The sequence below is a fragment of the Bombyx mori genome, chromosome 26 (assembly GCF_030269925.1).
Source record: "Bombyx mori chromosome 26, ASM3026992v2".
In the NCBI taxonomy this organism is placed as follows: Eukaryota; Metazoa; Arthropoda; class Insecta; order Lepidoptera; family Bombycidae; genus Bombyx; species Bombyx mori.
Window position 1 is genome coordinate 5,872,977 of NC_085132.1, and position 24,630 is coordinate 5,897,606.

The window sequence follows — 24,630 nt, forward strand, 5'->3', positions numbered from 1 at the left end:
TAATTTAACCAAAAATCTTTCCTTTTATAGGTCCTGAAACTAATTGTACTAAGTTCCAACTCAATCGGTTAACTGACGCGCAAATGCAGAGAGAGTTTCATTGTTATTGTTCGTAAAACTATCTACAAGACTATGAATTTCACAAGCTAATTGTATTTCTTCACGGAAAACTGTTTTAATGAAATTTCTTCTTAATCGTTTCCATCTTGATAGAGTGATCGTGATTGTCATGTATGGTGATGTTGAAGACAGACTTCATGTGTCTCACGATGTCCCGCCATCGAATTTCTTCCTCAACCCTTGTCCACCCAATCCTGAAAGTAGGTCTCTTTAAATGCACCCCATTCTTTTCGGTCTCTTGCCTTTTACCACTCCAGTACTTTTGCGCCCCACCCATAGTCAGTGCGACGGCATAAGTGGCCGACCCATTTCCACTTTCTTCATCCAATTAGTATTTAACAAATTAGTAGTGTTTTGTTTATGGTTATAATAATTTTCAAAATTAGCGTTCGCTACCTTTTGCTGTGATTATAAAAAATAGACGATGACCGATTTTTTTATAACGCCATCTTGTTGTGTCTTTAAAGCGGTTAGTTGCCCTCAATTAAGAAAAATAGTATTATTATTCGCCAATAGATGTCGGGAAGAGTTGATTATGGAAAACACGAATAAAACAACATTTTCTGAAAATAAATCGTAGCTCGATCGATTTATCGCCCCCGAAACCCTTGTATACTAAATTTTATGAAAATCGTTGGAGCCGTTTCCGAGATTCAGATTATATATATATATATATATATATATATATATATATATATATATATATATATATATATATATATATATATATATATATATTTCCATCCGGGAGTTCATGTTACGTCCTATATGGCGGTTTTTACCGATGATATTGCATCCGACCGACTTATTGCGTCCTGTATATGGACGCAAGATTGTCCATTTCTCAAATTCAGCCAGAGGTAGCCGAAAGATCCGTACAATGCGTGGGTAAAATATTGGCATGGACGTTATTTTGTCACCGGATTGATTCTCAGCGTATTTCTTAGTTCCGCTGTTTGGCACGCGAATTTTGGAGGTCGCTTCTCCGCGGCGTATATCGGTAGCGTATATTGGATATTTTTTTTAAGTATATTTCACCGATAATGTGGCTTCTGTATATAAAAAAATTTCAATTCAAGTTTTTATCAATTCCAATTTGTGGTTTAATTACGTCACACAAAATGACCCCGTTCCAAGAGAAACACGGGAACAACAGGGGTGAGGGGGCGGAGTTAGCATGCGTCATGCAAGCGCCGTGATTTTGTTTGCAATTCTGTTCCGGCCGGCGCGGGCGCAACGACGACTATAGTGTGAATATCAGCATATTAGAGAATGTATAATAATACTTTTTATCAACGAAACACGTGAGCGGAGCCGCGGATGAAAACTAATGTTACTTACATACGCATTACAGAAGTTTATTCAGTTATAGCCAATGATAAAATAAACTAGACTTTAATTAGTCGTTTTTAAATAATTCTTATTCTTAATCGTAATTGATATGCCAGTCTCCTTTCATGTTCAATTTTCGCAACTTTTGGAGTTTACTCCTTTAGAATCGATTTACATATATAGGCCCGGGGTATGAAAATTATGGGGACCAAAATCGTACTAGCATGTCACACGAAATGCGTTATGCGCCTGATTGGCTCCTGATTGCGTGATGCGTGCGCGCGCCAATCAGGAGCCAACGCGCGGCCGCGTTATCGCAGGTGACGCCGGGCTGCTGCGCCGGCAGTCCGCCACAAAGCCTCGTACTGATCGCGTGTTTCTCTCATTATTGTATTTTCATATATTTGTTAGTCGTTTGTTTTGTGTCTCGTTAATTTGTTAATAATCTGTAGTGTATCGTGTTGTCGTAATATAGAACTATTTCTCGTATTGTTTCGTTTAATTTTTTATATCCAGTAAACTCCAGTCGTGCGTCGGAGCGGACACACACACTTTTTTTTTGTTTTTGTTTTGTAGACACTTATTATTTAATTATGAGTATTGTTTTTTGAATTATATAATTATGGTTTTAATTGTACTTAATTTATAAAAATAAATAATAGTTTAAAAAAACTAAAAAACACGCTTTATATAAAATTCAACTAAAAAATAGAAAATAAATTTTAATAAATTTAAATTCAAAATAGAGTAAAAAAATACATATTTTATTGTAAAAAAAGCGTGGTGTGCATGGTGTTATTAGTTATAAACATATTTCTGATAGATAGATATGAGTAGAAGAATTATTATTTCAATAATATCTTAAAAAGCACCTCACGCTTTTTTTACAATAAATTTTTTTTTTTTTCATTCATTCATTCATTTTTTAGTTGAATTTCAATTTTTTCAATTTTTTTTTCCAATTTTGAATTGTCATCGGTCCTCGATAAATCTATAGAGTTTGAATGAAATCTGGCCGTTTAAAGTGGGTCAAAATCGCGTCTATAGTAGTCAGTTACAAACATACATACAAGTGAAGCTAATATAAAGCGTGTAATAAAACTTGATAGTATTGTCGAAAAAATTGTTTTATTTCGTGTTCATAGCTAAATTTATAAAAATGACACTCATATAAATAATGTACTCACACATAAACCTAATTGGAAGAAAGCTGAGTAAGATGAGAGAAAGATGTTTAATCTCGTCTAGAGGAAACCCGAAGGTGGATAAGTTATTTAGAAGGATTCGCGCCCTTTCACCAAGCGTACTGGCAACTAGCTAGGACCCTCAAATCGGAAACGATCGCCAATATACATTCCTTCGTAAGCCTCTCAGGCCAACCCTCGGCTTTTGATAACGATGAAAAGGTAGTGTTATTAGCCGATGCTCTGCAGGAGCAGTGCACCGTCAGTGCTCAAGCCGTGGACCCGAACACACCGAGTTAATTGCTAGAGAGGTCGAGCCCAGAGCTTCCCAAAAACCCTCAGACGCGTTACCCCACATTACCATTAACGGAGTAAAAGAAAAAATCGCGAACTTAAAACAAAGGAAAGCCCCCGGCTCCGCCAGAAACAAATGCCGCATTTTAAAAATTTAACCCCCTAAACTAATAATCATGTTAGTTTCTATTTTAAATGCCGCTATAATGAACTGCATCTTTCCCGCGGTGTAGGAAGAACGTTATCGGCATACACAAACCTGGAAAACCTAAAAACGAACCCGCGAGGTACAGCCCGATCAGCATCCTCCCAGTGTTAGGCAAATTATGCGAGTGAATATTACGCAAACGCCTCTGGGACTTCATCTCCTCGAAAGGCATCCTGATCGACGAACAGTTCGGATTCCACGCGAAGTGCTCGTGTATTCAGCAAACGTACTGCCTCACAGACCTCATCTTAGTAGGGATAAATAGCGTAGACCCCTCTCCACGAGGGCCCTCTTCTTCGAAATCGCGAAGGATTCGAAAAAGTCTGGCGCAACGGCTTAATTTACAAACTGTATAAAATAGGCGTGCCCGACAGTCTCGTGCTCATCATACGAGATTTCTTGTGGAGCCCAAATACTAGCTTCTTCCATTTGACTCTATACAGAGGAAGGCCGTTCGGATTGTCGATAATCCCATTCTCACGGATCGTTTGGAACCTCTGGGTCTGCGGAGGGACTTCGGTTCCCTCTGTATTTTGTACCGCATGTTCCATGGGGAGTGCTCTGAGACATTGTACGAGATGATACTGGCATCTCGTTTTTACCATCGCACCGCCCGCCACCGGAGTAGAGTTCATCCATACTATCTGGAGCCACTGCGGTCATCCACAGTGCGTTTCCAGAGATCTTTTTTGCCACGTACCATCCGGCTATGGAATGAGCTCCCCTCCACGGTGTTTCCCGAGCGCTATGACATGTCCTTCTTCAAACGAGGCTTGTGGAGAGTATTAAGCGGTAGGCAGCAGCTTGGCTCTGCCCCTGGCATTGCTGAAGTCCATAGGCAACGGTAACCACTCACCATCAGGTGGGCCGTATGCTCGTCTGCATACAAGGGCAATAAAAAAAAAGCCTTTCGTTTCGGTATCGAGTCGAGGGAACTCGATATCTCGGCCGGCTCTCTCCCCGCTACTTTTTAGCGTGTCAATTAACGATAAAACCCGGTCGCTAGCGAATGCATCGATCCTTCTTCTTTCTTTCACAGTCCAGGTCTCAACCTCATATAAAAAGATGGGGAACACCAGTGCCCTTACCAGTCGGACTTTGGTTTTGGTTTTGTGCCTGTTGATTCGGAGACCAAGGCAACTGTTTCGACGCGATTTAGCAATTCTTTTGCTTGTAGCAAAGATCTGATTGCCAAGTGGTTACAAGCCAGCAGAGTATTATCGACAGCATCACGAAGATTGCATATGTTTTTGCCACCAATGGACACACCATCAGTCCAGTCATCTAGAGCGATTCTCATAATTGCCTTAGTGTAAATGTTAAACAAGAGAGATGACAAGATACACCCTTGCCGGAATCCAGCGCTAGGACGCAGAGGTTGTGAGGCAACGTTGTCTAGCTTTACTGAAGATGTTTTGATACTCCCATATTTTCGAGGGTTTTCCATAAATGCGGCCATTTAACAGAGTCAAATGCTTTTTGAAAGTCAACTAAGCAAATGAATGTTTGCATGTTGAACTCTCTCGGCTTCTCTATTATTTGTCGCATAATCAAGATCGGTTCTCTGGTTCCCTTCCCCTTTACAAAGCCAGCTTGGTACTATTTGTGTTGCTAAACAGCTTTTTAAACGTTCATTAAGAATATGTAGAATTTTGCTGCAGTGTGATTGATATCAGGGCAATAAGACGATAATTGCTACACTTCCTTGTCGAACCTTTCTTATGCAAAGGAATAAAAAGGGAGTGCGTCCATTCTGTAAGCCAGGTGCCAGATTTCCATATCTTGTACAAATTGCGTGGAAGATTTCGACACCACTCTGGTTAAAATCTTTAACTGTCTAGATTGGGATGTTATCACTTCCTACTGCTTTTCCAGTTTTAAGATGTTTGATGGCATGACGAACTTCTTATTTCAGTATTTCTGATTCGCATTCTTGGATATCTGATGTCGTTGGGGGTAAAATTTTGCAGTCGGGGTCAAAGAAGAGAGCTTGGCAATATTCTTTCCATCGGTCTGAAAGTCTTCTAACTCTGTTACTACATATCCATCCGATTTCTCAACAGCCCAGGTCTGACACAAGTTTTGGGGATTACACTAATTTTCCGGTACATCTCTTGTTTCGTGTTTTTCAACATGCGCTTCAGCTTTCGAGCAGATCTCTCTCAGAAAGTTATTTTTATCCCTCCTACAGGCTGTTTGAATGTTAGCACCAGTTTGTTCAGTATTTGCACTTCAACTTCCTGTACTTTTTTGTGTCGTCTCTCTTCCACCAATGGTAAAGCTTCATCACTCATCCAGTGCTGATGTTTTTGGTTTCAGATTTGGTAGGTTTAAATGTTTTCACTGCTTCTCAATTCATTGCTTTTGTTCTATTCCAAAATTCTTCAGCCGTCAGTTGATCATGCCGTTCAATTTTCATTTCTTTCCAACTCTTTTCGAAAGATACAAAAAAGATGTGGGTGTCATGAGGAGCAATTATTTCGCATTCATTAATTTTTCTTGTAACCTGAAGTTTAAGTTGGAATTTAGAGACAAGGATCAGATCCGTAGTCGGCTCCACCACTCCATCTTGATTTTATAAGTATACAGTCAATTTGATTTCGGTATTGAGCAGCTGGTGAAGTTCAAGTGCAGCAACAAGCCTGCGTGGACGTTGTTTGAAGAGTGTGTTCGCTATCGATAAACCATTGTCATCTCGGTGGGTCGCAATTCCGTTCCGGTGATAGATTCAGCGAAGCACAACTCTTGTTAGGGCTGGTGTTAGCAAATTTTCTCAGGTTTGAAGCCATGAGCTCACCTACCCGTAAGGTCATAACTGAAATAGTCTCCTAGGCTACCGGCGAATAGGAAAAAAAGCCGGCATCCAAACCCAAAGCTACATAAATTTTATTTTTATTGACTTCATAAAAGGATATGGTTCTTGGGATTGGTTCATTGGGATCTATTATTTATTACATTAATCGAAGACGGCAGCACTCCAAAAAGTATACGGTATCGATATTACTATAACTTTAGGAGGAAGCAGCAACCTCAAAACAATTTATGGAGTACATACAGAAAAAATATTCGGTACCTATATAATCTCAAATATAGCAAGTAGTCATGTAATTAGTGGAATGCATAGAATAAATACAGGACAGTATACGGAACCGATATATCCATACATTTGGATGGATGTCGAAAAACTGATTAAATGTATGGAACAAATACAGAAATATACAATGTGACACATTATTTCCATCATGAACGGATGCAAGGAACCAGCGAAAATTATTTCAAATTGAATATCTTATTTTTGAATTTAAATAAAATTTATTGTTGGTAATAGAATTCACATGACACCAATGTAACTATATTCGCACGAATAATAGTTTAAAACCCATTGGAAACGGTGGATGCAACAGGGTTCGACTATGAAAAGACGCAAGAAGTCTTCATCGATTTAAATATATATATATATATTAATATACAAGAATTGCTCGTTTAAAGGTATAAGATACCGATTTTTAAATTTCATTGCTCGTAGGACGTCTTGTGAATTCGCCCTAATAGCTACTCTACCAAAATAATAATTGTTTGGCGAGATAATTAACCGAATAAATAAATAATCAGCATCTTTACCCTCAGATAATATTAACATACATTGTACTAATGAAACACATTTTTATTTTCGTGTATTTTCTATGATCTCGCAACACTGATTAAGACCAACGGTAATCAAGTTGTTGTGTGTAAATATCGGGTATTAATGTCTCTTAATTTATCGTCCGGTTTCGTAACGACGTCCTTGCCAGTTCTCGTCTTACGGTCAGTTTGATTCATAAAATCTTATTACGGATATGTTATTTGAAATGTACGATAGTGTGTTTATTTTTTATTTGTTTATTTTTATGAAGGAAGAATTACTGGTAGCCCAAAGGCCTTTCCGCTTTCACAGGACAGGTGGGTGAGCAAAGGCTCGGCCAGGAGGGGCGAGATTTGTAGTCCTTTCATTTGTTATGATAAGAATCTTTTTTTTTTTATTGCTTAGATGTGTGGACGAGCTCACAGCCCACCTGATGTTAAGTGGTTAGTGGAGCCTATAGACATCTACCACATAAATGCCGCCACACACCTTGAGATATAAGTTCTAAGGTCTCAGTATAGTTACAACGGCTGCCCCATCCTTCAAACCAGAACACATTGTTGCTTCGCGACAGAAATAGGCAGGCAGGTAGGACCTACCCGTGTGGGCCCACAAGAGATTCTGTCACCATATGTGTACGAGATCATGGGCTCATCTGACTCACTCCGTACGAAGTAAACACTATAAAACTGTATAAAGCAGTAGAGATGAGAATTATTTTTATGACGGCATTAAGTATTATATTTAAATGTCTGTTATCGCTAAATACATATTGTATGTGTGTTTTTCTTCATTTGTTTAATAATGCGCTTAAATGTTTGGTCTATTTTTATAGATCACAATCTGAGAGAAATTGCTAACGCTAGCCCTAGCAATAGCAGTGCTTCGCAGAATCTACCGCCGGATCTGAATCGCAACCCACTGAGAAGATCCGGCGAGAAATTCGGTGTCTGTGGGTTAGTTCACTGAGCTCTTCGTCGTAATCGACAAGATAAAGAGAACTGTGACCGGTGCTTGAGGGGTCTCAAAAGCACCTATCCGGATCTGGGGGGATTCGAAAAGACATGTTTCAGTTGACGGTGTTGCGGGCGTTGCGGCAAGTTCTATAGAGTACTTTGCTTTTTATAACAATGGGACCGTATTTATTTAATTTATAAAACAGTATAATCATTTGTAGATTTTCCACATACATATAGTCTAGTAGTAGGTCTAGCTGTGTCCTTGGAATGTTTGATGCCTATTTACGAGACTATTTATCACCAGGTAGACCATATGGGTGAAATGACTCTAAAAATAATAATTTCATTTCTGGTTCACGAATAAAGCTTACTGTCAAATTACCGCTTTCTTGTTGTTTAAAATATCTATTTCGGGTAACTGTAATTGTATTCTGCTCATTGCTAGCAGTGAAAATTTGGTACCCACCCGCGCGGACTCACAAGATGTCCTACCACCAGTAATTACGCAAATTATAATTTTGCGGGTTTGATTTTTATTACACGATGCTATTCCTTCACCGTGGAAGTCAATCGTGAACAATTGTTAAGTACGTATTTCATTAAAAAAATTGGTACCCGCCTGCGGGATTCGAACACCGTTGCATCGCTATATACGAATGCACCGGACGTCTTATCCTTTAGGCCACGACGACTCACCCACTTGTAATTACCCAATGTATTGTATTTCCATCGAACATTTCCTTCCTTTCCATGTTCCTTCGGAGTTGTCCGATGGCGCTGAACTTATTTTAAGTGAAATAGATGTTTTTTCTGATTGTCTCACTACTTACAGGAAAAGTCTGTCGCGGATCATCTCCCAATTAAATTAATCTTAAGCAATGAATGAAATGTATTCAAATCTTAGCTGTATATTTTTTTTATTTTTGATGTTAATGCAATGTCGATTGCACCTATAATTGAGGTGACATCTGCCATGAACTTTTGTCAATTTGTCAATGTTTTGTATTGATGATCACTTTGTTGGTGCGACTTAATAAATAAATAAATAAACATTCTTCCAAGTATTATACAAGTGAGAGATACAAATAATGTTTAAACACACTAAACACACCTCTTTTCAATTGTAAATATTAATTAAAAACAAACATGGTGTAGTAAAGTCATTAACTTCTGATCGTCGAATGATTCGTCATTCATAATTAAAAGTAAACAACCTTAAGCATTTGTATTTGCATAGAATTTGTGTACGTACCACTCTGTACACACGCTAATCTAATCTTATAATTACGTGTCAGGAATACTTAGTGAATATTTTAAAGCAATGAGCGATTGTTATTTTCTTTTTATTTAACGTTTCTAACTTTTTATTTTTTTATTGCTTAGATGTGTAGACGAGCTCACAGCCCACCCGGTGTTAAGTGGTTACTGGAGCCCATAGAGATCTACAACGTAAATGCGCCACACACCTTGAGATATAGTTCTAAGGTCTCAGTATAATCACAACGGCTGCCCCACCCTTCAAACCGAAACGCATTACTGCTTCACGGCAGAAATAGGCGGGGCGGTGGTACCTACCCGTGCGGACTCACAAGAGGTCCTACCACCAGTGATATAATGATTTGTAATAATGAGATGCTAATTAATCCATAACGCGTGATTACAAATTTGCGCTTTTACGTAAATTTTGAGGCTGATATAAAAACGGCTTCAGGGCACTGATGGGGCTGTCTCGGTACTGTAGCGCGTCGACGATGTTCGCGGAGGCTCACATAGATGGCTTTTACGCGATCATTCGTAAGCGCGTGGCCTCCGCGTGGCGCCGGCTCCGGGGCAGCCCGAACAGCCTCCTGGCCGCGATAGGCAGTCCCTATTACTACCCTATACTGAGGCACTGGAATGAAGTCTATGTTGGCTCAAGACCAGCCATGGTCAATGTAAAATAAATAAAATGTACTTTTTTTCGTATTACAAACACTTCATATGGAATTTAATTCTGAAATAAAAATTTATTATTATTATAGCGAAAGTAACATGTGAACCGCACAGGAAAAAAGTATTTTCTTCGGTCTTAGCGAGTTGTAGACATAATTAAAACTACTTTTACGGTTTACGGAATTGACGGTCATCCGTGACCACGAAAACCGTAAAGTATTCGAAGCGTGGGAAATAATATTATATAATGATGATGAAACACGTGAGATTAAACCGTAAAAGTAGTTTTAATTATTTATTTTCATGATAATGATTTAGACTAATGAAAATTTAAATATGTATGTCATTTTTTTTAAAATTAAATACGTAACGATTACGAACGATAGTCGCTATGAAGAGGAAACAGTATATGTTCGAACCATTATTACTGACGGATTGTTCCTTGACGCTAAACTAATATCATTTTCGCCACAAACAAATCAGACCTTTCACTTTAAAGTCAAACAATTGTCCCACACAGTTGTTGTAAAGTTCAATCTATACTAATATATAAATCTACAGTGGTTTTTATGGATGTTCCGTTATAACTACTGAACCATGCATCCGATTGACTTGAAACTTGGTATTCATGTAGAAATTACATGTACTTAATGGATAGGCTAATATTTATATGAATGTTGGATTCCGTACACCAGTTGCGGGGGCGTTAATGATGAGAATCTTTGTGGGGGTGAGAAATAATAATGTCAATTTTAAATGGGCCGGGAAGCGGACGGGTACAGCTAGTTAATGTATAAATCTAAAGTTTGAAGGAAGGTGGGGACATTTCGTAATGTGACGTCTGAAAAAATAGACTCGTTTAATCAGCTACAGACAAACATATCTGACCCTGGCGAAGGGGCAACGCAAAGTCGCCTTCGCCTGAAACATGTCTTCTCGGACCCCCCCGGATTCACTCACGATGCTTTTAGGCTATTCAAGCACCGGTCATCGTCCTCGTCGATTACGAAGAAGAGTTCGATTCTAATCCGGTGATAGGTTCTGCGAGGCTAGCCCTAACAAGTAGAGTTAGAAAATTCTCTCAGGTTGAGCTCGTGAGCTGACCTATTGGTCTACACTTAACTCGAATAGACTCTTAGGCTACCAACAATTAGGTAGGAAAACAAAACCTGACAAATTAATCTATTAAAATAACCACCGGGACAAGTTCCAGTACATTATAATTTACAATTAACTCTAATTGGATTTCCAGTTCGTAACAACCACAATTCCTTTTTTAGACCTCAACTTGGAGCTTAAATAGAACGTTATCTTAGTTTATAATATCATAAATTAATTACAGTTAGCAATCTTGTTCAAAACCTTTGCATCCCTTAGAAAGCTGTAACGAATTTCCAAAGATCCGAGAAACAAATTTACTTTGTTAGTAAAACTTCATCGGTGTAATGTTCCGTTTGTTTTCCCAATTTTACAAAGTTACTGAGTTTTCTTATAGTTTAAAAGGTACGTGGTTCCAGACAATTGAGGTGTACGTTTTCAAAATTAAATATATAACTGGTTTTCAATATATAACCGGTGGTAGGACCTCTTGTGAGTCCGCGCGGATAGGTACCACCAGCCTGCCTATTTCTGCCGTGAAGCAGTAATGCGTTTCGGTTTGAAGGGTGGGGCAGCCGTTGTAACTATACTGAGATCTTAGAACTTATATCTCAAGGTGGGTGGCGACTTTTACGTTGTAGATGTCCATGGGCTCCAGTAACCACTTTACACCAGGTAGGCTGTGAGCTCGTCCAACCATCTAAGCAATAAAAAAAAAAACCTTAAAATTAGGCGTGAAGTACTTAATTAGTGTCTTCTGTGTGCAATACAGTTAACGCCATTATCAAATCGTATTAAGAGATTATACGATAAACAAAATAAGAAGTTGCCAGCAATGTGATTATCTATATGTCGGCTCACGTCAGGGATGGCTGAGCACTCGTAGTCGATTGAACTCAGTTTAGTCAATAAAATTTTTTTGAATAATAATTATTGAAACTCAACACACACAACTTTCACAATGACAGGGTAAACCGACAGTTTCGTTGCACATACCGACAGACCGACTGGCTGACTGACTGACTGTCAGAGACTCACTGACTGAGACGGACGGAATGACTGTCTGACACGGAATTGCCACGACTCTGTCCACGTACCGCCATTTTATACTGTGGCGTTACGGAGTCTACCCTTCATTTTGTGATATTTATCAAAATAACATTTCATCATTTAAAATAATAATCAAAACCACCGTCTTAATATTACTAAAAGTCGTTATCCACGACACGGCCATTCTGACATGTCACACGTCCCTGTGTGACGCTCCTGCAAGGAAAACAACCTTCTGCAATATCTAACAGGTTTCGTCTCGGCCACTCCTGATACATTCATACATGAGGATTGGGATTCGTTTCATTACAAACCATAACGTTAGCTTTCAACAAGATCTTTAACAGACTATGTTAACCTGTGTGAGTAGATAACTTAATTACCCAACTATTAGTGACACACTATACAACTGAAAAATTTCATTAATGCTCAATAAGCATTAGAAACCCGAGTTATTACAAAACAACTCAATCTGAGCAGTATTTCATCAGTATTATGTATCAACCACAAACTATCGTTACAATTACTTCCATCTAGTGAGAGTAACTCATGCCACCTATATCGAGTGACGATAACCCAATTCAAGTGCCATCTCCATCGAGTAGCTCTTGACTACTTATTGCCTCCATTCGGCAAATAAGTGGGACCTCCATCCGGTACCCAACTTCAACACAAAACACTAATGCCTCCATCCGGCACGCAAGTGGAACTTCCATCCAGTACCCACTTCAACCATAAAACACATCGCAATGCCTCCATCCGGCAATAAAACGAACACCTAAATCGAGCGAGGTGTTCAATTACCAGTCATAAATAACACTGAATACTGTTATTTACTAATCACACAAAATAGGACAACAAAATCCTTACTTTAATCAGTCAGTTGTATCGTGGTCGTTTGATCCTACATCTTCTACATCACTAGTGTCAACAAAATCGTATAGAACGCTCCTGGCCTGGCTGCCGGCGCAGCTAGTGGCATTGCCACTCACATTATCATTAAAACAAATGATAAAACCAATACACATCACTTCACAATATAGAGTCAAGGTCATTAGTAGACCAACACAACAATAGTCTCCATTGAGACCCAGGTCTCCGCTGTACCAATCGATGGAGATACTCTCACCTCACTGATCAGTCTCGTCAGTAGCACTACTTAGAGGCAACCTTATGTAATCATAGGTTCTATTACCAGTTAAAGCAATCTGTCTTCATTTCAACAAAATTCAACATCGAATTTTACTAAATTTCCAATGTTCTGGTCTCGTCAAAGTTAATCTCTTACTTTCAGTATCATTTTAAGTAAAAACCTTTTGGGATATGGCACGCGAACTATAAAGAATTCGAAGGGGCTCGCCTCTGTTATTCTTATGGTAGAACAATTTAAAAAAAAACAAAAGGTGTGCAATTCACACGTGGTAGAAGTGAAACCTTCCAAAATTAAAATACAATTATCCTAAACGTCTTAAGTAAATGTAAAATTTTGTCATTAGTAAATAATTGTAAGGTAGCGCCCTCTGTGAATTGATATTTTAATTTCACGTATAATCTTAAATTAAAATTCACTACAAGAGCTTTCATACACACGTTAGTATTAAAAAAATCTCACAGATGGCGCTGTATTAAATAGTATGTTGTATATTTCTGTCTCATTCTTTGCTGGCTTCATCCTACACATTTTTGTATTTGTGTCCCTTACCTGTCGTTTTTTTTTTTTTTTTTTTTTTCGTTGCATCCGGTTTGAAATCACAACGATTCTAAAGAAGTTTTCACTTCAAAAGATGTACGGCTTCTAGCACTTCTTGTCAAGAACAATTCCATGAGCTCATCGCGAGCTTGGTCATCAATAACGCAAGTCTGGGCTTCAAATAAGGACACTAGATTTAAGAGTTCTATTTCGCTGAATGCTCAATCTCACTGAACCGATTAAAACAACTATCAGGTAGTACATGACATACAATAGGTAAGCAATAAACCATCGCATAGGATTTGTTCCGTAAAGTTTTGAGTCAAAACAACAGAAACCTTTTATGAGAACCATCGTATAAAATTGCTGAATTATGAAGCTACTACTAATAGATTTCTTGACAAGAGAGCATTCGGCACCCGAATCCAAATAAAAATAATACGACTCACCAGATTGTTTTTATTTACCAAAATTGCCCGATATTACGCAGCTACCGGCACGTCGCTCCGCTCGGCCGGTGAATAGTTGACCCATCGAGCGCCGACAGACGGCGTTTGCGTCCCATATCTCGTATTGGCTGCAGAAATCACGTGTTGATTGCGACATGGTCTTCCTGATTGTACATGTCCTCGTGTGATGGTTAACCTATAATCAAAAACATCCACGAGAACACTTGTTCCGCTCGATCACTCCTGACTACACTTTACGACTTATCGGAAACTTTAAAGTCATCAAAGCTTTAAACTGTTTTAATACCATTTTAACCAAATCAAACAATAGGGTATACAAAGTTCACTATTCAGCAGCCAGAGCACGTACCACACTTGTTCATCAAACTTCGAATTTACTCTGTACAAATCAGGCATAGCTTACAGGAACTCAGATCAAAAAAAAACTTCCGAGTAAAAATATCTAACGCCACGGCTCTCCAGCCGACCAGCAATCGCAATTGCCCTCATGATGCGCATCCACCGCGTGGATCGCCCGTGTGCATCACCCGCTGACTACACACGATGGTCTTTACAGACCCCGACCTCCGCCAGAGCCAAACGCGCACCGCGCACCCACGGACTACTTGAGTTGCCTCAAGAGACACCGATTTCTACCGGGCTACGACTACGTAATAGCTACTGGTACGGTCGAACACAATACGGCCGATAGGCTATCCTTACTCGAGTTTTCACCACAATTTAAGCTTGCTCTTCATCATCATCATCATTTACATTAACCTCGACTGGTATGTGTCATGCTGGCATTTTTTTTAGCCTATCGTGTGGGTATTTGTAAGTACGTTTTGAATTTAAAGCTTTCAATGTGTAACGGTCACCATCCAATACTTCAACTACTTTAAACGGCCCTTTAAACTTCGTATCTAATTTCGTTTGATTACGCTCTCCGTTTTAATGTGTGGACGAGCTCACAGCCCACCTTGTGTTAAGTGGTTACTAGAACCCATAGACATCCACAGCGTAAACGCACCACACACCTTGAGATAGAAGTTCTAAGGTCTCAGTATAGTTATTACCGCTGTCCCACCCTTCAAACCGAAATGCACCACTGCTTCACGGCAGAAATAGGCAGGGTGATGGTACCCGTGCGGTCGACGGCACTATACGGAGCACCCGTCTGGTGCCACGCTCTTACCCACGAGAACGTCGCCGTGCTGCGGCATCGCAGTCAGTCATTCAAGGATACCTCACAGTCTCCTACGAGGCGGCGCGCCCTAGCGCAAGTGCAGCCGGAGCGCGGAGGCTCCAATCTCGGCAGTCCGTGCTGGAGGCGTGGTTTCGTCGTTTGGCGGACCCGTCGGCCGGCCTCCGTACCGTCGAGGCGATCTGCCCGGTTCTCGCGGACTGGGTGGGCCGCGAACGCGGAAGTCTCACCTCCGGCTACCTGTGCAGACTCACAAGACATTTTACCACCATGCAAACTTCTTACCGCAACAAATCTTACCAGCCACCACGCAAACTACAATTTTGCGGGTTCCACCTTTTCTACACGATGTTACTCCCACACTGAGGAAGCCAACCGCGAACACTTGTCAAGCACGCACAAGCACGCACTTCACCGGAAAAACCTGCATCCACCAGCGGAACCCGAACGCCGCCGCATCGCCAGACACGAACGCACCGGACGTCTTATCTTACAGGTCACGACGGCTTCAGATTTGTCAATTTTTCTTCCCCACGGAAACTTGCTTGCTTTCTTGTTTGCTTGCTTGCTGGAGCCCGAAGTCATCGAACGTGTAGTGTTATTGGTATTGAATCTAGTATATTCTAAAATTTCAGCGACAATTCACAGTCTCATGTCCTGGTTTACTGCACTAGTGCCATGTAACTCTAGCAGAAGTCAGCCGCTTAAAATAATTCTTGTCGGAACTACCCACTCGTCATTACAGATCCATTCTTGCGATCGAAGTTTCACTTGAGATTTGCACTTGCCTTAATTTCTTGCAATAGCTTGTTACGTGTTGTATTTCCGCTAGTAAATTCCATGTGATGAAGTCGACAGTCAAACTGGGCAACATGAGCCAGAACGTAAGATGTGACGATTTCTTCGTGGCTCAGATCTTCCATCGAGGTAATAGAGACGTTATTACACGACTTACGTATGCTGCATTCACGCTCTTGTGGCGTACCACTACTAGTATTCTGATCTGCATCATGTTTTTTTTGCTGTACTTCGAACATATTCAAACACGTCACGCCAGTGAGAGTAGAGTCCTGATCTCACTTCTGATGTCGGCTCACGTCAGGGATGGCTGAGCACTCGTAGTCGATTGAACTCAGTTTAGTCAATAAAATTTTTTGAATAATAATTATTGAAACTCAACACACACAACTTTCACAATGACAGGGTAAACCGACAGTTTCGTTGCACATACCGACAGACCGACTGGCTGACTGACTGACTGTCAGAGACTCACTGACTGAGACGGACGGAATGACTGTCTGACACGGAATTGCCACGACTCTGTCCACGTACCGCCATTTTATACTGTGGCGTTACGGAGTCTACCCTTCATTTTGTGATATTTATCAAAATAACATTTCATCATTTAAAATAATAATCAAAACCACCGTCTTAATATTACTAAAAGTCGTTATCCACGACATATATATTAATACGTGAAGCAAAAACTTTGTATCCCTTTTTACGAAAATTACGCGGACGGAGGAGTATGAAATTTTCCACACTTATAGTGAATATAGAGAAGAAGTGCACAATGCTAATATTTTTTTAAATAATGCATAAAAGATACATTAAATCAATAAAGAAAACATTACACACACTACATACCATGTATTCGACGCACACACGCGTGCGTACTATTTATTGTCAAAATTTTGTTCTTGACGTCTGTTGTCAAATTGAGAATAGATTAAATATTGTATGTCTTTGTTAATATTTTTTATAATGTAGTCTTGGCGAAATTTGTGATTATAGAAGTATAAAATACAATCATAATAGTGTACAAACTTACAATTCCAATTAATTATAGTCGAATTTCGACTACTGCGGGACCTCTAGTTGTTAAAAATACACATTTTTTACTAAGCGGATACACTATGAATAATCTAATGTTTATCAGACTTAACAGAGCAGTGAGATAATAATGAGTACGCACCGGTTACGTACGTACTTTCTGTCCAATTTGAGTTGTATTTACGTATCAATTGAGTCTTCCTCCGTTTAGATGATGGATCGAAACTAACGTACTATAGACAACACTCATATTATGATGTTTATCTTAGGCACAGTAACAAAAACATAATGTAGTCATTATACGGAAGCGATTTAGCGATATTTGATTTGTCAAGTACATGTTTAAAATATTTATTGTAATAAAATGTTATTCTGAAGTAGAGACTATATGTATGTCTCTGATGAGATTCGTTTTTAGTTTGGAATTCTGGTTAGTATGAATTCGGTGTTGTATCAAATTTTTAGATTTGAATTTGAATTGAGTTGTTGAATTGTTAGTGTAGGTAGCACGTTGAGTTGAAATAATTTAAATTGATTTAGTTGCAATATTACGAAGAAATTGCTACTTTAAATATTTTTAAGGGCCCAAATAATAGTAGATACATAAGAACATCTTTCTATCTCACCCACTCTTCTCAAACCACGATTTGAATTATTATTTTTATATTTGACAAGCGGCCCACTCCGGCTCCGCTCGGGTCTTTAACAAAAATTTCAACGATATATGACGTTGTTTTATTTTTTTATATAAAAAAACACAGCGGCATAACTATAAAAGTTAGACGTATGCTGTCGCGACACTTTTTGTTAATAATAATCTGGTCTACAAAGTCGAAGTACATTATTTTATTCTATTTTTTTACACCTTGGGTTACATTATTGGAGTTTTAGTAAGGATTCCTATTTTTTTTTCAAAAAAGATTTTAGCCTATGTCACTCGGGCATAGTGTAGCTTCCAAACAGTGAAAGAATTTTTCAAATCGGTTCAGTAGTTTCGGAGCCTATTCAATACAAACAAACAAACTAATTTTTCCTTTTTATAATACTAGTATAGATAATTACTCTACCAGATTTATAAACGTCTTTATGACACTTTTTCAAACGTGTCTCTAAAATAACTTAAGAACTAACTATTCTTAAATTTTGCGTCGGAGAACTTTAACTTTATTAATTAAAAAAAATTTAAATTTATTTTGTCTTCTGACACCAAACAAATGAATTAAGTATACTATACATAACGTATATTTTATATTATATAATATTTAATTTTATACATATTATACTGAGTGCCAACTTAATATCGACGATTAATGGTTACTTAATTTTTTGCAAAAACACATACCCGGAATTAATTAGCAATAAAAAATGAGAGAAAAAAAACTAATGCTAAAAATTATTCCAACGTTAAAACTCTTGAACTGAAATCAAGTTTGTTTGATCGGTACTCAAGATTTATAGACACTCGCGAACTTTGCTCTTCCCTATATTTATTTGCAAATCATCCGTTAAAATTTATATTTTATACTATATTTTCTACTGGTGGTAGGACCTCTTGTGAGTCCGCGCGGGTGGGTACCACCACCCTGCCTATTTCTGCCGTGAAGCAGTAATGCGTTTCGGTTTGAAGGGTGGGGCAGCCGTCTTTACTATACTTGAGACCTTAGAACTTGTATCTCAAGGTGGGTGGCGCATTTACGTTGTGGATGTCTATGGGCTCCAGTAACTACTTAACACCAGGTGGGCTGTGAGCTGGTCCACCCATCTAAGCAATAAAAAAAATATATACTTACTTAAATACACACCTTATTTATCGATACTTCTATATTACACATCACTTTTTACCAAACGTAATATAGATTTACGATCCATTTTTCTTTTATGTCGTCTTCACCGGTGTGAAGATAAATATTTACAATGCTATTATGTAACGATAGATTTCTAATTTATACGTTAAATACCCAAAGTAGTATACGTTAAAATACTCTGTTGCGCATCGAAACATACTTCGCAACAGATCATAACCAAAAGTATAATAGACTCTCCCAGATTCCCATCGAAAGAATACGGACAGAAACTATTAAATTAACTAGTCCATGTTGGAAAAAAACCTCTGGCGATGCAGGTACGCAATACTAACGTCTTCCGACTTCTGCTAAAAACTGCTCATTATCAATCTACAGTAGATATGTCCTCACCCCAATTTGCTAATAATAACTTTTAACTTCCTGCGTCCTAACATTTCTAAAGACCGTATCGAGCTCACATATAAGTTATATATATTAGTTTTTATATTACTTAGATGAACACTTAACACCAGGTGGGCTTGTGAGCACGTCCAATCTAAGCAATAAAAAAAAAAAAAAAATTAAATTATTAACCAACCCGTGGTACAGAGGTCAGTTTTTTAGCCAGCTCACTGCGAAACGATCTCAAATGCATCTTAAACTGCCTTTATACTTTTGTTTAACAATTATAATTTTTTTTTTTTATTGCTTAGGTGTGTGGACGAGCTCACAGCCCACCTGGCGTTAAGTGGTTACTGGAGCCCATAGACATCTACAACGTAAATGCGCCACACACCTTGAGATATAAGTTCTAAGGTCTCAGTATAGTCACAACGGCTGCCCCACCCTTCAAACCGAAACGCATTACTCGTAAAGTAGAGTAAGGAACCACCAAGCATCAAGTATTATAAAGTGATCGCTCTATCCTGATTCTCTTCTGTAACACGGATGTCTACAAGATATTGGTTTTAGTAATAAGCCGCCCACTGCGTTTAATGCTGTAATTTTCTTTTTTCTTTTTTTATATGGAGCTTGATAAATTGAGGACTCATATGACGCATTACTAGCACGAAATTATGAACATTTTCTAACAGTGCTCACGTTTAGCATTATGTTATTAACATTGCTATTGCTGGGGTTCGGGGACAACAGTTCGATAAAAAACGAATAAAAAAATTGTTTTAAAAAAGAAAAAAGTATTTTCTTCGGCTTTTGCGAGTCGTAGACTAAATTAAAACTACTTTTACGGTTTAAGCTCACGTTTTTTTACTGTCATTAATTTATTAGAGGCGTTTTGAATACTTTACAGTTTTCAAAGTCACTTAATATTAAGATATAAGTCCATTATACATTTAAAATATATAAAAATAATTGTATAAAAACTTCAATAGCGATCTGAACTGACATTTAATACAGCTTATTTATAATAATACTAGATGATGGTTTTTTTTTATAACGCCATCTTGTTGTGTCTTTAAAGCGGTTAGTTGCCCTCAATTAAGAAAAATATTATTATTATTCGCCAATAGATGTCGGGAAGAGTTGATTATTAAAAACACGAATAAAACAACATTTTCTGAAAATAAATCGTAACTAGATCTAAATCCCCTGTAGACTAAATTTTTTGAAAATGGAGTTGGAGCCGTTTCCGAGATTCAGATTATATACATATATATTAATATACAAGAATTGCTCGTTTAAAGGTATAAGCTATAAGTCCATTATAAATTTAAAATATGTAAAAACAAAAGTATAAAAGCTTTAATAGCGATCCGAACCAGACAATTATTTTTTATAAATCCCTATTAACCCATTGTATTATAATTGACCCTTGATTCCTTTTTCAAATTTTCAAGTAACTCTGATATCTCGAAGTTATCGTAAATTATTATAATTCTAAAAGATTTTTTACCAAATTACAAGTAACAATGTCAATTACAAAATAAAGGAACTAATGAAATGAATAAAATAAATGTAAATCTTGAGGTAAGTGGTTTTGGTATTACGACCAGTGGATGAACACTAGTGTATGTACTTGGTCATACGACCATTGAGATCTAGCGGTAGCTCAGGGCGGGAAAATGAATTGGCAATTATTTTTTTGCTTAGATGGGTGGACGAGCTCACGGCCTACCTAGTGTTAATTGGTTACCGGAGCCCATAGACATTTACAACGTAAATGGCGCCACCTATCTTGATGAGTTCTAAGGTCTCACTTTTAACAGTACAACGGCTGCCCCACCCTTCATATCGAAACGGATTACTGCTTCACGACAGAAATAGGCAGGGTGGTGGTACCTACCCGCGCGGACTCACAAAACGTTCTACCACCAGTAAAACCAGTTATCTACATTTATAAACACTAAAAAGCTTAGTTATCACTTACTGTACGCATTAGTGCCAAGACGTCTACCTGTGCGGGCTCAGCGTTACTCAACATCATTAAAGCGGTACATACAAGTCACAAAAAATCGAATCACATTTAATTAATCCGATGCATTAAACAAACTTCGCATCTAACACGAAGTCGAAGTCGTCGTGGCCTAACGGATAAGACGTCCGATGCATTCGTGTTGAGCGATGCACCGGTGTTCGAATCTCAGGCGAGTACCAATTTTTCTAATGAAATACGTACTCAACAAATGTTCACGATTGACTTCCACGGTGAAGGAATAACATCGTGTAATAAAAATGAAACCCGCAAAATTATGATTTGCGTAATTATTGGTGGTAGGACCTCTTGTGAGTCCGCGTGGGTGGGTACCACCACCCTGCCTATTTCTGCCGTGAGACAGTAATGCGTTTCGGTTTGAAGGGTGGGGCAGCCGTTGTAACTATACTTGAGACCTTAGAACTTATATCTCAAGGTGGGTGGCGCATTTACGTCGTAAATGTCTATGGGCTCCAGTAACCACTTAACACCAGGTGGGCTGTAAGCTCGTTCACTCATCTAGCAATAAAAAATAAAAAACACGATGATGATTCAATAGTTTTTGCACAACAAAATCACTAATAATGATTGACGTGTTCTGCACGATTTATATTCTAAATCTGACGTCCGCCGAAATAAAATAGCATCGCTTAACAAAACACAGCCAAGTCTAAATTCCACTCCACAGAGCTTTCTTTACATTCCGTTAACTCGACTCAACAAAGCTCCCTTAAAGTGAGAAAAAAAAAGGTGAAATTAACATGTACGTAAATAAGAGTCGGATTTCTATCGCTGTTACGTCAATTACGTCAAAGGTTTTATATTTGCGAGATCCTTTAGTAAATACACGCTAACACTGCGACGGTGCTTCTTTTATTTGCATTACTGTGACTTGTGACGTCATTGTTCACGGATGCTTGCATGATTTCTTAAAGGACAGATCAGAACGTTAATAGTCACTCGTGAATTACCGTAGCAAAAAGTCAATTTTAGGGGCTCATGGCCACGTGGTGCTAAGTGATCATCGGAGCCCATAGACATCAACAAAATAAACCCCGACACCCGCATTGAGACTTGAGATCTAAGTCTCAGTTTTAACAGTACAAAGGGCGGGAGACTACCCTTTGGAAAATGAAGAAACTTTGCAGATTTACAAGGAAAAAGTTGGGTTAACTCCACAAATGCTTTGCGAGTACGATTATTACAAGAATAAGAATCTTAGGTACTAGTTATCCGGATCTAGATGTCTACAGGGTTATAAATCCCATAACTGTCGCGAAATATACTTTAACGACCGCGGGACCCACATTTAATACCTTGCGCTGATCAACCCATATATTAAAAAAAAAAATCCTCAGAGCGATCACATTACGGTTTTTTTTTATTTTCTTATATTTTGAATATCAAATTATACATTAGTTAGCTTGCACTAAATAACTCAAGTATCCGTTTTTTGATCTGACGTAATTCAAACATGGAATCATCTAACAATAATATATTGTTCAAATCAAAAATTCGTCGTACTATAAAAAGCATATCAGAATGAGCGTAATTTTAAAATTAATTTCATACGATATAAAACCGTATACATAATTATATATAAAAGGATTCGCACGTTTTTCTTTGTATTTTGGAACATTTCTTATGTTCGAAAACAAAGAATGATAATTTCCGACTTCAGTCTCCGTAAAACAGTTGATATAATAAAACGATTATAAATGCAAATTGAAAGGTCAACACCGAAGCCGCGAATGAAACGAAAGAATTATTCTTAAATGAAATGTATCTATATATTAATACGTGAAGCAAAAACTTTGTATCCCTTTTTACGAAAATTGCGCGGACGGAGGAGTATGAAATTTTCCACACTTATAGAGAATATAGAGAAGAAACGCACAATGCTAATTTTTTTTTTAAATAATGTATAAAAGATACATTAAATCAATAAAGAAAACATTACACACACTACATACCATGTATTTGACGCACACGCGCATGCATACCTACTATTTATTGTCAAACTTTTGTTCTTGACGTCTGTGCTCAGATTGAGAATAGATTAAATATTGTTTGTCTTTATTAATATTTTTTTATCGTGTAGCCTTGGCGAAATTTGTGATTATAGAATTATAAAATACAATCATAATAGTGTACAAACTTACAATTCCAATTAATTATAGTCGAATTTCGACTACTGCGGGACCTCTAGTTTGATTAAGTGTTTGAACATTTTTCGCTTTAGTATTTGCTTTACTGTGGAACATTCACTTCTCGTGTTTTTTTTTAAGCGCAAAATTTTTGTACGTTGAAAAAACTCAACGCGGATAATATGTAATTAACGAATGACGTATGGTTACGTCAGCTAAAAAACTGATGTTTTTTGCGTCAAAACGTTTTTTTTTAAGTAATCTGAAATACAGGACATTAGGTTTTGCTATTTGAAGTAATTTATTAATAATAGTGTTTATTAATCTAAAATCGTTATTAATACTAAAAAAGTTGATTTCCTATACATCTTTATATGTTCACATATTTTATGTAAGCGATGTCAAAGATTAAAATTAGCAAGTCGATTTATTTTCATACCTGTTTTTTTTAACGGTCTATAAAAATAAAAATAAAAAATATCACTTACATTCTGTTTGTAAATTACACGTAATTCCAATAAAACGTATTTCGTTCATAACCACTTCAAACTAAAACACACTTGTACAGTATTAATTAAAAAATTATCTCATACAAAAAAAAAACTTAATTTATCATCGTCATTCGCATTGGTTTAAAAGATAAGAAATATACACTGATTGTATTCGTTCAAAAACACATGTAATATTTTCACTTCACTGCACACTGGAAATTCTTTCATAATTCATTTAACAGTACGTCGTTTGACATTACATCGTATATGATACATTACGGCGACTCCAAGCAGACGTCCGCATTGAACAAACGTCGCGGGAAAACTGACAGTACCACCGAAATTCAACTGCTAAGCGCTGTTTCGATGTTGCGCACCTGTAGAGTTGGTATTCCATTATTTTATAGCCTTATCTAAATAATATCACGTAATGATATAACATATATTTTATCAATGACGTCCCTCAAGATTAAGATGTTGTTGAATTAGTTCGATACATCATAGTTCTTTGATAAGAATTCAAACGCCAGCCAATTTTGGAGTTTCCCGCATTTCAGCGTGGAAATTTGATGATGGAGACGTTCTTTGTGTTTTTAAATTCTCATCTATAGAATGTTGTTTCGCATTGCATATTATTATCACATTCGTAAAAAATACGTCATCGAATTCGTTCTCAATGGAAATATTTTGACGTTTTTGGTTTTATATCGTTTTCTCTTCTCTTCTCAACCAACTTAAGTATCGGTCTCTGGTCATATTGATGCTGTTTTTTTTTCTGAAACTACAACGACAATAAGAT

At 37.8% G+C, this 24,630-nt stretch overlaps 1 protein-coding gene across 2 annotated transcripts in view; it reads right to left on the reverse strand.

Moving 5' to 3' along the window:
• LOC101742917 (5-hydroxytryptamine receptor 1) overlaps positions 1-24,180 on the reverse strand; it is a 146,842-nt gene extending 122,662 nt beyond the window's left edge. For both annotated transcript variants that reach the window (XM_038020540.2, XM_012691584.4), the window contains exon 1: positions 23,829-24,180. The gene's annotated coding sequence lies outside the window, so the exon portion shown is untranslated. The remainder of the gene's footprint in view (positions 1-23,828) is intronic.
• Positions 24,181-24,630: the final 450 nt, after the last annotated feature.